Source organism: Ascaphus truei, unplaced genomic scaffold (assembly GCF_040206685.1).
Source record: "Ascaphus truei isolate aAscTru1 unplaced genomic scaffold, aAscTru1.hap1 HAP1_SCAFFOLD_501, whole genome shotgun sequence".
Taxonomy (NCBI): Eukaryota; Metazoa; Chordata; class Amphibia; order Anura; family Ascaphidae; genus Ascaphus; species Ascaphus truei.
In genome coordinates this window covers 50,444-62,670 of record NW_027456832.1, presented here as the reverse complement: position 1 = coordinate 62,670, position 12,227 = coordinate 50,444, and the positions used below count along the sequence as shown (strand labels likewise).

The 12,227-nt window shown below is 50.0% G+C and overlaps 1 long non-coding RNA gene across 1 annotated transcript in view; it reads right to left on the bottom strand.

Annotated features, from left to right (window-relative positions):
• The window catches only part of LOC142484988 (uncharacterized), a 74,692-nt gene that overhangs the window by 61,150 nt on the left and 1,315 nt on the right, over nt 1-12,227 (bottom strand). The gene's annotated exons all lie outside the window — the stretch shown is intronic.

Sequence of the window (12,227 nt, the reverse complement as noted above, 5' to 3'; positions counted from 1 at the left end):
TAGACTTGAGGATATCCAGAGGTACTGAAGGTATTCTTAATACCACCATCTTTAGAAAAGCCACTGCCACTAATAACATCTTAGAGGCTAGTAGTCACCACCCCAAAGCCCAAGTTAATGGTATACCTACCGGCCAATTCCTAAGGCTCAGACGTAACTGCAGCACAGATCAGGAGTTTGAGGCTCAATCCCTTAACATGAGTCTACAATTTGCAAATAGGGGCTATAGCAAACGTAGCATCAAAAAGGCATATAAACGAGCCAAACATACTAACCGGAGATCACTCATAATGGATAAACCATTTAATCCGCAAGACAAAGTGATAAGGTTCATAATTACGTTTAACAGGGAATGGCCTCAAGCTCGTAACATTCTCCAGAAACACTGGCACATCCTAACAGCGGATGAACTACTTAAAGGGGTCATAAAGAACTACCCGTCCATGACCAGTAGACGTGCCAGGAATCTACGTGTAGCCCCGAGGTAAAATTTGGCTCCCTGACCTCCCTCCGCGCTTATCGGGTGGTCGTGGGTGCCGCCGGAGGCAGCGGTGGACCCGCCGGGAGAACGCGAGGGTGGGGGCCATTGCAGGGAGCGGTGCAGGCTGGTTGCCGGGGACGCGATCGGGCCGTCGCTAGGGCCGCGATCGCGTTGCCACCGGCTCGGCGGCTAGGAGAGAGTGCGCCGCCATTACAGGGAGTCTCGCGCATGCGCAGTAGGTGGCGAGCGCAGGCAAGGCCCCAGAGAGATCGCGCGAGAGTAGGGAAGGTAGTAGAGAGAGTTAGGCGGCCATTAGGGGTTCGCGCATGCGCGAGGGAAGCGCGCACGCGGCCCCAATGCATTAGGCAGCCCCTGGGAACTACAATTCCCAGGAGGCTTAGGGAGGCAGAGGTCAGGTGCTCCCTAGTGGCCAATAGGGCTGAAGGAAGCTCAGCCCGGGAAAAGAGATACATTTCCCGGGCTTTGCAACAGCAGTCAGGCAGAGGAGAAGGAAGGAGTAGGAAGGGTGCAGGGAGCGCGTGGCTCCTGCATCAGGTAAGGGTCCTCCCTAGATTCCCAGGCAGGCCCCAATTCCCGGGTAAAGGGCAGGGGGTAACTGAAGAGGGACGCCTTAGCTAGGGAGGTGACCCTTGAGTGTGGAAGGTGCTGGTTTGGCAGTGTCGCAGCGGAGAGTGCTGTGGGCACTGTCAAAGAGGCACGGTGTGCTAGCAGTGTGTTTGCTGCGGGATCCAGGGGCTGTGTGTGATTGCAGCTGCCTGTGAGTAGTGTCGCTGTATGTGCTGGGCACAGTGCGTGCAGTGTGTGTGAAGTGTGGATCCCTGCAGGCTGACAGTGTGTGCGGTGTGTCAGCTGCAGGTGAGTTGGGAATAGCTAGTAGCAGTTACAGTTAGGACTGGGTAGCTAGGGGAAGGGGGGGCAGGTTATGTCCACAGGCCCTAGGAGTTTCCCTCAAGCCATCCCAGGTTGCGGTTCTTCAGGGACAGGCCCTAGGTTAGGGTTGCTGTCACTCTAGAAGTAGTTAGGCAGAAAGCTGATAGCGGCGGTTGCTGTTCCCATGCGGTTGGTGTTGCCGTGATCCGGTTGCAGTTCCCGTGAAGCGGTGGGACCCTCGTTGGGGTCCACCGGCAGAGTACCTGGAAAGGATCAGACGGACGTCTGACCCTTTGAGAAGAAAGTTGCGGTCCCGAGCATCGGAGTGCTCGGAAGGTATCTTCATTATTATAAAGTGCACCAACTGGGCCCTAGCTTAATATAGTGACTGCGCAGTCACCCACGACCTCCGTAGGAGTTACGAGACATTGGGTGTGGGGTGATCACAGGACACTTGGTTGGGGAACACCAGACATTGGGTGGAGGTGATGCGGGTAGAGCATCAGGTTATGTTATGTGATGTTATGTAATGAGTTATATGTGTGTGTTAAGTAAAGTGTTAGTTATTGTTTTATCGTATACGAGTGTCATTGTATTTCTTACTCAGGGCTATCTTTCCTAACGGGGGATCCTGGGTAAGTGGAGGCGCTGCACCAAGTAAGGGTAAGGGTTTTCCCCAGGCTCCCAGCTAGCGGAGGCTCAGATCTCCTGGAGCCACACAGGTTATGCAGTACCAGCAGTCCCTTAGAGCAGGTGTGTTGCAGGGAAAGGGACCGGTTAGACCACGAGGGGCCAATGTGATATTGGGTGGGTCGGCCGGTTCACAAAAAGGGCTACATACGTGATCTATTAGTTCAGAGTCACTTCAAAGAAGAGACACCCAGAACCTGGCTTCCACCAAAACCCTCAGGGTCATACACCTGTCAAAGGTATAAGGCATGCCAGTATATGAGAACAACTAAGCAATTCCAAAACTGGGACAGTACTAAGACGTATCAAATACGTGGATTTATTAACTGCCTGAGTACAGATGTAATATATCAAGGCATCTGTAAATGTGGAAAGATCTATGTAGTGAAAACGAAACGATGTCTGAAACAGCGAGTACTCGAACACATCGGTACCATTAGGAACAACGCTGATAAACCTCTATCCAGACACGTTAACTTGTTTCATAATGGAGACCTCAAAGCAATGACATTCTGTGGTATTGATCACCTTACGAGGGGTCCTAGGAAGGGGGACTGGGATAGAACCCTCCTACAGCGTGAGTCTAAATGGATATACACGTTGGGTACACTTTCACCTAATGGCCTTAATGAGGGCTATTTATTTAGCCCCTTTCTGTAAGTTACTCAGCTGCCAGTTCCTTACTTGACACATCCTTTCTCACCGGTTGTCATCAGAGACCCACTTTTGCCATGTTGAGATCAGGTAATCTCTATATCCTGATTAAATCCACTATTTAGTGGTAATATTGATCCTATTTGTGGTTCCTCTGGACCACTATCTATTAAACAGTAACTCATACTGTATCTGCTATTTACTACCCTTGAGGCACACTGAGGTTTTTTACTCGCAATGTGCTGAATCTGACTAACTAGTAATTATATCACACACCACAGTTAGTCAGACAGTATCACCTTTATTGTGCCAGTACATGCAGTCATACATTAGGTTATACTTACTGCGCAGAGGAGCGCAGCCTCCCGCATGCTCCAGCACACCAGGGGTTACCTGTGACGTCACCCACTTGAAAGAACCTATAAATACCTGCCTACCAGCAGGGTACACTTAGGATTACTTACACTCACGCCTTGAAAAAGCCTCTCGCGAAACGCGCGCGTCGGCGGCTCTGTTATTCCACGTGCAAGCGCAGGGGTCTGACTTCCACTGCATTCACAGTCTCAGACTGCGAGGTGATGCGGTTCCCTGCTTGTGTGTCTATACAGGCTCTCAAAGTGCCCCGATGGACACTCTGAGCCTCTCAAATCCTTTCTAATACTGGCATCTGGTGCCCTATTCATGGTATAGGTACTAAGTACAGATTAGGTCCCCTGTTTCACAGTTAGCTGCATTGGTTACTATTGTTACTCAGAGACTCCCTGACAGCAGCTTATGGGGACTCTAGACCTAATAGCAGCACTCAGCCTGTTCATATATGCAGTTTTGACCTTACTGATCCCTGGTTGAAGGAGGTATCGGTCACTGTACAGGAGTATACCTGTCCTCAGGGTCATTATATTTACTGTCAATCATAATATGAAGTAGCTGAGAGCTTGCTACTGCCCATTATCGCCTCTGGTCTATATATATTGTGTACCAGTTCATGTACTTTGATACACTCACTGTTTTTACTGGTTGCTATTCACAGCTAAGGTGTCAGTGTGCTTTCTCCTGTATTAGCCTGCACACAGTGCTATTAACCTCTTCACTACACTACTGAGGTTATTAGAGGTCTTACCCTCATTACTACTCTATACCTATGCAGGTTACTTTAGGTCAACCTGACCAAGCACCACACCTACCTTATAAGGATACTACAATCATTGACTGGAGCTATAATTCCTTATCTACCTTATAAGCACTGTGATTTACTACTAGCAACTTACCAGATATCCGTTACTCTCTGAGCACACAATTTACTATCTACCTTTACTAGGTTTGCCTCAGGCGATTGCGGCCATTAGTACTTACCTTAGAGCCAGTGAGTATAGATTGGTTTGATCCTCATTAGGATTTATGTTTAGTGTGTCACCTGTATTTCACAGAACACACCTACACTCTAGACCCTAAACCTATATGGTTCTAGTATTGAAGGTCACTATTCCTTCAGGTCGTCAGTTTTTAACACCCATTATTTTATATATTTGGTACAGTTAATAAAGTTATGTTTTAAATCATTCACTTAACACACAGAGCGTGAACCTGAGTGCTGTATTTGGGTTCTAATTCTACCCCACCTTCTATTGTACATATACCCAAAGCACCGTTCACCAACCACTTATTTGAGGCAGTAGCAGGGGCTCCCCTATTGCTTTACACCCTAGGGGAGAGAGAGGTGGGAAGGGGTGGAGAGGAAGGGGGGGGGAGAGGAAGGGGGTAAACGTTTGTTTTACGAAGCCCTTCCCCCCCCTTTTATTGATATTGTATAGCTCTGTTTGATGAGTTGTACTCTCCATAGCCTACATTGGGGCAGTTGCTTGTTGTATCATCTTTTGTTCATTCAATACATTTTCTATTGGCATTTGACCATTGTCTGATTTTCCTTTATATTGTGTGCAGGGAACATATATACATATATACACACATATACATACAGTACATACATAATAATAATAATAGCATGTTCTTCTATAGCGCTGCTAGTTTTACGTAGCACTTTACAGAGACATTTTGCAGGCACAGTCCCTACCCCGTGGAGCTTACAATCTATGTTTGTTGTGCCTGAGGCACAGGGAGATAAAGTGGCTTGCCCAAGGTCACAAGGACACCGGGAATTCAACACACACACACACACACACACAGACACACACACACACACACACACTCTGCAGGGCCCACATCTGTATGCAGAAACACACACTGCAGCCCCCACCTCTATACACACACACACACACACACACACACACTGCTGCCATCACCTCTATATACACACACACACACACACACACACACACACACACACACACACACACACACACACACACACACACACACACACTCTCTCTCTCTCTCTCTCTCTTTCTCTCTCTGCAGGGCCCACATCTGTATACAGAAACACACACTGCTGCCCCCACCTCTATACACACAAACACACACTGCTGTCCGCACCTCTATATACACACACACACACACACACACACACACACTCTGCAGGGCCCACATCTGTATACAGAAACACACACTGCAGCCCCCACCTCTATACACACACACTCTACAGGGCCCATATGTGTATACAGAAACACACTGCAGCCCCCACCTCTATACACACACTCAGCAGGGCCCACATCTGTATACAGAAACACACAATGCAACACACACACACACACACACACACACACACACACACACACACACACACACACACACACACACACACACACACACACACACACACACACACACACACACACACACACACACACACACACACACACACACACACACACACACACACACACACCACCTAGAGAACACACTCAGGACACAAACAGGACATACATCCCTTCATTTGCTCACCCCCCTCCCCATATACCTCCATCCTCTCTCCCCCCCATATCCCTCCATTCTCTTTCCCCCCATAGCATGGGGAGAGAGGAGTGAGAGAGGGGGAGGGGATAGAGGAGTGTGAGAGAGGTGTGAGAGAGAAGGGGGAGAGAGGAGTGTGAGAGAGAGGGGGGAGAGAGGAGTGTGAGAGTGAGGGGGGATAGGGACACTGGAAGAGGAGAGATTGTGAGAGCGCCCCCTGGAGGATTGAGGGGGCCTGTTTGAGGCCTGTGGAGGGGGCCTGCCGAGCTGACTGCTGATAGGTGGCCATGGAGGTGCCTGTCAGAAACTTCCCTTCTACCAGTCTGCAGCATGCTGCCTGGACAGGCATCTCAACGGACACCTTCCAACAGGCCACCTCTGCGGATCAGGACAGATTAGTTTTGCTGACAGGGGTCTGGCATCTTTCCCATTACTCATTGGGCCCAGGACAAGAGGCCCTGCACACAGGACACACACAGGCAGCATACACACATCTCTATCCCCCCATGCTCTGTGTGTCTCTCCCCCCAAGCTTTCTCTCTGTCCCCCATGCTGTTCTCTCTCCCCCCATGCTGTGTGTCTCTCTCCCCCCATGCTGTGTGTCTCTCTCCCCCCATGCTGTGTGTCTCTCTCCCCCCATGCTGTGTGTCTCTCCCCCCAAGCTTTCTCTCTGTCCCCCATGCTGTTCTCTCTCTCTCTCTCCATGCTGTTCTCTCTCTCTCTCTCTCCCCATGCTGTCTCTATTTCACTCCTTGCCTAGTATATAGTATAAAGTTTAGTGTGTGGCATAATAACCTATATAGTTCTGCTACATGGTATATTAGGTCAATAGGAGAGGGTTAAAATGAAAATAATAAAATTTTAATTCGTCCAATTATTAAACACTCAAAATGTAAAAACATGGATAGTCCTCTTAATGGAGTCAGAGGAACGCATAATCAGTACAAGTAACTATTCACAATTTATTAATGTGTATATGTTTCTCAAAGAGCTGCAGATATTAAATGATCTTAGTATCATACATAACAGTAGCAGTAACTGTATGAAATAATAACCATCTGATAAGTATATCATACTGTATGTGGAAGTGCAGCTAAAGACAAACAGGGACAACACGGTGGGGTAATAATATGATACTGATAGCAAAAATAGAGTATGTCCAGACATAGGCACTAGTATACAGTATCAAGTGCCCCCCCGTGAAGAGTAATGGTCTGGAAAGAATCATACAGTATGTTGTTATCCCTCCCTGGAGTCTCCGTATCAACTGGATATGACAGTGAATGGGAAATTCCTAGCACTGCTAGTTTTATGTAGCGCTTTACAGAGACACTTTGCAGGCACAAATCCCTGCCCCGTGGAGCTTACAATCTATGTTTTTGGTGCCTGAGGCACAGGGAGATAATGTGACTTGCCTAAGGTCACAAGGAGCTGACACTGAAAATTGAACCAGGCTCCTCTGCTTCAAACTCTCAGTGCCAGTCAGTATCTTTACTCACTGAGCCACTCCCTCTCCCATGTCTCTTATCACATCCCAGTATATGGAGATCTCCCATTAGCACAAGCTGGAAACGTCTGACAGAGCTCAGGCTGAGCCCACAATGGGACAGACATTTGCATTCTAATTTTAAAAAATACATGTTTACCTGACTTCCATGGTTACAGCTAAACTGCTTGGTACCAGAGTTCTATGCCACCACTCTCTGCCATAACCATTGTGGATCTGCCAGGTAAGGTTTCTTCTGAGACGTAGCAGAGATTTCAGACACTTCACCGCTCATTTGGATCATATTTATAACCAGGAGGTTTATTTTTCATCTTCAGGACAAATTCACAACTTTTTGTCCCATTGGGAGAGGATTACAGCAGCCTCCCTGTGGAGGGCAATGGCCCATTCATTGGGTCTCCTCTGAGATATTTTGGTCTAACATAAAAACTATTTTCTGCCACTTAATTGATATCAAATCTGTGGCTTTTTAGAAGTACAGTATCACTTTTCCATCTTTTTTGTGTTGTTGTTCAATAGATTATATTTATAAATATAATAGATTATATTTATTAGAATAATAGATTATATGTATTAGTATAAGAGATTATATTTATTAGAATAATAGATTATATTTATTAGTATAAGAGATTATATTTATTAGTATTTAAGTCACTACCTCACTGATCTCCCTTCCCCACCATCCAGATTGAGATTTTGAGATTGAAGTCAACAAATTTCCCAACAAGATGGAGACACCCAAGGTAAGATCTGATAAAAGGACAACCTTAGAATGCATCAAAACAAAGTCTGATGTGGCATGTAACAGAATTAAATAGGGGTGAGATCTGACTACCTGGGGGTCCCTGTGTGTTGAGAGGCTCCTATAAAGAGCCAAAGCGTTGATCAGTTCTATTCAATAGTATTGTAATTTTTTTGTTTTTACAAAGCCCTGGTGTGCCTGCTTTTTCTTTATATATCTATATATACATAAACACACAAGTATGTGTGTGTGTGTGTATATATATTTATATTATTGGCACAATGTTTCGGTTTTATATACACACACACACACACACACACACACACACACACACACACACACACACACACACACACACACACACACACACACACACACACACACACACACACACACACACACACACACACACACACACACACACAGATTCCTGCTCCTAAAATACAAATGCACAATCAGTAATATTCTCACACAATCACACTAAAATAGCACTAACAGATTGATACACTTGTACAAACACAGCCACAATACGGCAGCTTAGCACAGACACACACTGTGATATAAGACAAAATCCATTTCTCATTATGATTTACAAACACACACACAGTGACTATCAGACAGTAACACACACTCTGATACACACACACTAATGATTACATACACACACAGTAACGATCAGATAGTAACACACACTCACTCCGATACACACACACTAATGGTTATATACACACGCACACACAGTAACGATCAGACAGTAACACTCACTCTGATACACACACACTAATGATTACATACACACACAGTAACGATCAGACAGTAACACTCACTCCGATACACACACACTAATGGTTAATTACACACGCACACACAGTAACTATCAGACAGTATCACGCACGCACTCACTCCGACACACACACACTAATGGTTACACACACACAGTAACTATCAGACAGTAACATACACACTAATGGTTGAGCCGTGGGAGGGGGGTATTTGGGAGTACTGGGCCTGGGGAGGAGGGTGTTAGGGGGTATTGGGTCTGGGGAGGAGGGTGTTAGGGGGTATTGGGCCTGGGGGTGGGAGTATTAGGGGGTACTGGGGATGGGGGAATAGGGGGAGCCGGTACTCAGGGGAGAGAAGATGAGGACCCCCAAGCTGTAGATGTAAGGAGTCAGAGGAAGAGGTGCAGAGCTTTCTCATCTTATAGCCGAGTGTAACTGTGTGTGACAGGGAGAGGGGATTATCATAGGGACACATCAGCTAATGTCCATCTGCAGCATCATTTTCCAAACTCTTCAGCGGGAACAGGACAGAAAAACGAGGGATCCGCTAATAACGGACAATACAATGACGTACAATGCACACAGTTTATCAATGGTTTTTCAAATGATATAAATGGTTCTGTGATTTAACCCCTTCAGTGCCAGAGAGGCAAGCAATGGCTTTGCTGTGCGTGTTATATGGCTCGGCGATGCGTTTCCTGCCCCAAGTGGCACAGGAGCTCTTGCGATACAGAGTATCACTGCCGCTGGTTACAAACACTTTGTATCTCCTGCAGGAAGTGGAGTACACGGAGGTGGAGGCGTTCATTCCCTCACCATCCGGATCCCGCCGCAGTACCCCAGGAGCCAAGTCATCTATGGAAGAGGAGGTGTTGGAGCAGCGGATGTGTGAGGAATGGGTGGTTGAGGGGGAGGTGTGTGAGGAGAGGGAGGTGTTTGAGGAGAGAGAGGTGAGTGAGGCGAGGGAGGTGAGTGAGGCGAGGGAGGTGAGTGAGGCGAGAGAGGTGAGTGAGGCGAGGGAGATGAGTGAGGCGAGTGAGGCGAGGGAGGTGAGTGAGGCGAGGGAGGTGAGTGAGGCGAGGGAGATGAGTGAGGCGAGGGAGGTGAGTGAGGCGAGGGAGGTGAGTGAGGCGAGGGAGGTGAGTGAGGAGAGGGAGGGGGAGGAGGAGGACGATGACTGGTTGAAAGTGGTGTATATGTGTGAGGAGTGGAAGGAGTGTGGTGAGGTGGGTGGAAAAATGCGTGAGGAGAAGGTATGGGAGAAAAAGGTACGTGGGGAGGGGGAAAAGAAGGTGGTACGTGGGGAGGGGGGGAAGAAGGTGGTACGTGGGGAGGGGGGGAAGAAGGTGGTACGTGGGGAGGGGGGGAAGAAGGTGGTACGGGGGGAGTGGGAGAAGAAGGTGGTACGGGGGGAGTGGGAGAAGAAGGTGGTACGGGGGGAGGGGGAGAAGAAGGTGGTACGTGGGGAGGGGGAGAAGACGGTGGTACGGGGGGAGGGGGAGAAGACGGTGGTACGTGGGGAGGGGGAGAAGACGGTGGTACGTGGGGAGCGGGAGAAGAAGGTGGTACGTGGGGAGGGGGAGAAGAAGGTGGTACGTGGGGAGGGGGAGAAGAAGGTGGTACGTGGGGAGGGGGAGAAGAAGGTGGTACGTGGGGAGGGGGAGAAGAAGGTGGTACGTGGGGAGGGGGAGAAGAAGGTGGTACGTGGGGAGGGGGAGAAGAAGGTGGTACGTGGGGAGGGGGAGAAGAAGGTGGTACGTGGGGAGGGGGAGAAGAAGGTGGTACGTGGGGAGGGGGAGAAGAAGGTGGTACGTGGGGAGGGGGAGAAGAAGGTGGTACGTGGGGAGGGGGAGAAGAAGGTGGTACGTGGGGAGGGGGAGAAGAAGGTGGTACGTGGGGAGGGGGAGAAGAAGGTGGTACGTGGGGAGGGGGAGAAGAAGGTGGTACGTGGGGAGGGGGAGAAGAAGGTGGTACGTGGGGAGGGGGAGAAGAAGGTGGTACGTGGGGAGGGGGAGAAGAAGGTGGTACGTGGGGAGGGGGAGAAGAAGGTGGTACGTGGGGAGGGGGAGAAGAAGGTGGTACGTGGGGAGGGGGAGAAGAAGGTGGTACGTGGGGAGGGGGAGAAGAAGGTGGTACGTGGGGAGGGGGAGAAGAAGGTGGTACGTGGGGAGGGGGAGAAGAAGGTGGTACGTGGTGAGCGGGAGAAGAAGGTGGTACGTGGGGAGGGGGAGAAGGTGGTACGTGGGGAGGGGGAGAAGGTGGTCTGTGGGGAGGGGGAGAAGAAGGTCTGTGGGGAGGGGGAGAAGAAGGTCTGTGGGGAGGGGGAGAAGAAGGTCTGTGGGGAGGGGGAGAAGAAATTCTGTGGGGAGGGGGAGAAGAAAGTCTGTGGGGAGGGGGAGAAGAAGGTGGTACGTGGGGAGGGGGAGAAGAAGGTGGTACGTGGGGAGGGGGAGAAGAAGGTGGTACGTGGGGAGGGGGAGAAGAAGGTGGTACGTGGGGAGGGGGAGAAGAAGGTGGTACGTGGGGAGGGGGAGAAGAAGGTGGTACGTGGGGAGGGGGAGAAGAAGGTGGTACGTGGTGAGGGGGAGAAGAAGGTGGTACGTGGGGAGGGGGAGAAGGTGGTACGTGGGGAGGGGGAGAAGGTGGTCTGTGGGGAGGGGGAGAAGAAGGTCTGTGGGGAGGGGGAGAAGAAGGTCTGTGGGAAGGGGGAGAAGAAATTCTGTGGGGAGGGGGAGAAGAAAGTCTGTGGGGAGGGGGAGAAGAAGGTCTGTGGGGAGGGGGAGAAGAAGGTCTGTGGGGAGGGGGAGAAGAAGGTCTGTGGGGAGGGGGAGAAGAAATTCTGTGGGGAGGGGGAGAAGAAAGTCTGTGGGGAGGGGGAGAAGAAGGTCTGTGGGGAGGGGGAGACGTTGGAGAAGGATTTGTATGAGAAGGAGGATGAGGTGTGTGAGGAGGAGAGGGATGCAGCAAAGTGCTGCTGCTGCTTCTCATGGCTGGGGAGAAGACCCCAGCCACGTGCAGCAGAGGGGCCACCTAACAGAAACATTCTGGGTGCCCTGAGGAGATGGGTGAGGCGTTGGAGAGGGAGAGAGTAGCAGGCAGGCCTTGTTTTGCTTGCCTCCCTCTCCCCCATCCGCTCTCCTCTCAGTCCTGCTCTCCTCCTCACTCTCCTACCGGCTACAGCGGTTCCAATCTATCGCCCCCACCGGCATCCTCTGTGTGTATGTGTGTGTATATGTGTATATATATGTGATTGGCCTCCTCCTTGTGTGTGTGTGTGTGTATATGTGTATATATATATGTGATTGGCCTCCTCCTCGTGTGTGTGTATGTGTGTGTGTGTGTGTGTGTGTGTGTGTGTGTGTATATGGGTCAGGCACGTTGGCCATGGCCGTGCGGCTGCCGCTCCCCCTCTCCCCCCCATTCCCGATTACCGCTGGCAGCTGTTTGAGCGGGGGGATGTTTGGGGAGACGGTTGCGGTGGTCCCACGGTCTGTGCGCCACTGCCCCCCTCCACATCCACTGCTCCCCCCCTCAGCGTCCACTGGCCCCCCCCTCCGCATCCACTGGCCCCCT